Genomic DNA, 3,776 nt, shown 5'->3' on the forward strand with positions numbered 1-3,776 from the left:
ATGGTGGCAGGAGAGAGAGAGTGAAGGAGGAAGTGCTACATACTTTTAAACCACCAGATCTTGTGAGAACTCACTCACTAACACAAAAACAGTAAAGTAGAAATCCACCCCCATGATCCAATCACCTCCCACCAGTCCCTCCCCCAACATTGGAAATTACAATTCAACATGAGATTTGGGTGGGGACACAGAGCCAATCTGTATCAAGTGTCTTCTCGGAATTATAGGTTTAACAAGCCAAATACTGGTCATAAACCATGTTAACAGTTTTAGAACAGTCACAACACCAGTATTTTTTCACAATTTGGATCATTTTACCTCTTTCATTATAAGTCATGGAGTGCAAAGCTTTTAACAATGGGAGTTTTAATGACTCAGGAAGGAAAACTATCTGTCCACATTTACCATTGGATTTATATCCTCTTAAATGTCAATTTTGGATGGTTTGTGTGCAGCCAGGCACAGGAGGCTCCGCTGTCAGGAGCAATCAGACCTTCCAGCTCCTTGGACTTGACCTTCCAGCCGCCTCTCATGTACTTGTCTGGTGGGGGTTTGTGTTGATCAGGAGTGAATTTACAGTTGGTCTACCATGAACTGGAAGGTTCTCAAGCACGTGCACCTGCTGCTGTACATCTTGGCAGCGAAAACATTAATTATCTGCCTAGCACTTGCTGGAGTGAAAATATAACAAAGAAAAAGGTTGGAAGCAAAACAACAAAAACTGGAAGCTGAAAGGAAGAAGTAATCAGAGAAAAAAGATAACTGAATATTCCGCAATGTAAATGTCAGCTTGAGAAGACTCCGGCTGAGAAGAAAGAGAAGACAAACTTAATTATTGAATAATGTGTCAGAGGATAAACTCCCAATCTAGACCTTTCACTTAAAATACTGTGAATTTATATGTGCTTTTAAAAGAACCAGTATTGGCCGGGCATGGTGGCTCACGCCTGTAATCCCAACACTTTGGGAGGCTGAGGAGGGCAGATCGCTTGAGGTCGGGAGTTTGAGACCAGCCTGGCCAACATGGTGAAACCCCGTCTCTACTAAAAATAGAAAAATTAGCCGGGTGGAGTGGTGCGCATCTGTAATCCCAGCTACTCGAGAGACTGAGGCAGGAGAATCGCTTGAACCCAGGAGTCAGAGGTTGCAGTGAGCCGAGATTGTGCTATAATACTCCAGCCTGGGTGACAAGAGCAAAACTCCATCTCAAAAAAAAATAGAATTACAGGTCACTGTGAGATAATAGGCACTCATTTAACCAGAGTGATAATGAAAAGACTTCAAAAGGCAAACACTCTATAACACTCTATAATCCCAGCGCCTTGGCAGGCTGAGGTGGGAGAATCCTTTGAGGCCAGGAGTTCAAGACCAGCCTAAGCAATATGGCAACATGCTGTCTCTAAAAAAAAAAAAAAGAAAAAAAAAAAAGAAAAATTAGCCATGCATAGTGGCATACCCCTATAGTCCTAAATACTTGGGAGGCAGAAGAATTGCTTGTGCCTAGGAGTTCAAGGCTACACTTAACTATGATCATACCACTGTGTTCTAGCCTGGGCAATAGAGCAAGACCTTACCACTAAAAACAAACCACCACCACAACAACAAAAAATCCCAGGGCAACATGGCAAAACCTCATCTCTACAAAAAAATTAAAAATTTGCCAGGCATGGTGGCACACACCTGTAGTCTTAGCTAGTTGGGAGGCTGAGGTGAGAAGATCACCTGAGACCAGGAGGTTGAGGCTGCTAGTGAGCCATGATCATGCTACTGCAATCCAGCCTGGGTGACAGAGCAAGACTTTGTCTCAAAAAGAAAAGAAAAAGGCAAACACAGAGTTACACATTTCTTTTTAAAAATGCCTACTTGTAGAAAAACGTGAGTTCTTTAATAGAGAGGACTCAATTGTCTTAGTAATCAAAGGCTTAATAAAGGCAACATAAAACACAGGAAACTACAATGATAAAACACATTCTTTTTCCCTAGACCAATTATCTGAAAGGTAAAGAAAAACCTTTCATTATTTGCCATTAACAGCAGCTCAACATTCCAAGAAAAATCTTGTTTTAACAGAGAGAACCAAATTCTAGTTTTCTATCAATGTATACCTTTGAAATTAATGTTCAATTTTAGAAAAACTTAGAAAACTTCTCTTCTAACTTTAGCCAATGTGATCACACAGAAAATTTGTTTTATAAGATTAATCTTCCACAAGCCTTCTACAGTCTTCTTTCTTTCTAGTTTTGGAACAGCCAGTCATTCCACTTTGGGACAAAAATTACCTTTTTTTCCCTTTACCAAAAACACATCTTACTTTCATCACCTAAGGAATTATTTTAATTGTCATATGTTAATTAGAAATTTTTCAACCTAGCTAACTTTTTGCAGCTTTTTTTTTTTTTTTTTTTAATCTCACTCTGTTGCCCAGGCGGGAGTACAGTGGCATGATCTTGGCTCACTACAACCTCCACCTCCCAGGTTCAAGTGATTCTCCTGCCTCAGCCACCCGAGTAGCTGGGATGACAGGTGTTGGCCACCATGTCCAGCTAATTTTCATATTTTTAGTAGAGATGGGGTTTCACCATGTTGGTCAGGCTGGTCCTGAACTCCTGACCTCAAGTGATCCACCTACCTCGACCTCCCAAAGTGCCGGGGTTACAGACATGAGCCACTGCATCCAGCCTTGGTTTTCTTCTTCTTATCCATACCACTATCATCCTTTTCGTCTGAAGCCACATCTTCAATCTTGGGATTTTCTTCATCATCTTTTTCTTTTTCTTTCTCACCTTTCTCTTCCTCAGCCTCATTATCAGTGATTTACTTCTCCTACTCCTTTTCCAAATAAAAGGTAATAGAATAGCCTATGAACTTCAAGTGCTTCTTTACTATTTATTTGACCCACCTCTCTTAAAAGTACTCTGTCTGGTCTTCTTTAAGGCAGAGGATTACTTTGGTACCACTACCAATGAGCTCAACATGGTCAGCATATACATTAAAGGAATCCCCGGCAGAAGATCCCAGGCATACTGTTCATCATCATTATGCTTTATGATCACAACTACTTTATCAGTCACCAGATAGGCAGAATAAAAGTAAACACCAAACTATTTGCCTAATCATGAAGATGTCTGCACTAGCCTGAATAACCTCCATAAATGCTTTAGACAGAACTTGACAATAGTTCCCAAATTATTTGTGAGATAAGCCTTGGTCATGCCAATGCCTCATCATTGGTGATTTCCTTCTCTTGTTCAAAGTCAGGCTGTTTTCATGAGGGTTGGGGGTTCAGCTGTTTACCACTGTCCAACTTGAAGAATTCTGTCATACTCTCAGAAAATATTGTCTAAGGCATCAGAAACATTAGAGATCAACTTTCAAAGGAAAATCTTCTTACAGAAATAGATGGTATTCTGCTCTGGGAAGTTTTTTGTTTTTCTGCATAGGAGTACCATAACTTTACCAATGTACAGCTATTAAGGCCACAGTTCTAAATAAATGAAACACATTATAAATTTCACAAAACTACAGTGAGGTCTTGTCAAGATAGCAGAGACCAGTAGGTTCTTTGAGAAACAATTCCGTAGGTATGGGAAGACTCAGCACCACCACAGATTTTTTGGATAAACTTAAGTAAGTCATTTGCTTTTTCCATGCCTCTTTTCCCATTTTTAATGGGAAAAAAAAAAAAACTATGCATTTTTCACGGTACAATATGAATTGTCCCCGTCAGTCTGCTTTTCCCCTTTAAACGCTTAAGCCTTCACAATCATCTTTGGAGA

General features: G+C 40.0%; 2 pseudogenes; one reads left to right on the top strand and one right to left on the bottom strand.

The window, feature by feature from the left end:
* The first annotated feature begins 589 nt into the window (after window positions 1–589).
* On the top strand, window positions 590–766 carry LOC105496116 (small integral membrane protein 11 pseudogene; annotated as a pseudogene).
* Window positions 767–2,652: 1,886 nt separating this feature from the next.
* On the bottom strand, window positions 2,653–3,449 carry LOC105496757 (heat shock protein HSP 90-beta pseudogene; annotated as a pseudogene).
* Window positions 3,450–3,776: the final 327 nt, after the last annotated feature.

The sequence above is a fragment of the Macaca nemestrina genome, chromosome 5, assembly GCF_043159975.1.
Source record: "Macaca nemestrina isolate mMacNem1 chromosome 5, mMacNem.hap1, whole genome shotgun sequence".
Classification (NCBI taxonomy): domain Eukaryota; kingdom Metazoa; phylum Chordata; class Mammalia; order Primates; family Cercopithecidae; genus Macaca; species Macaca nemestrina.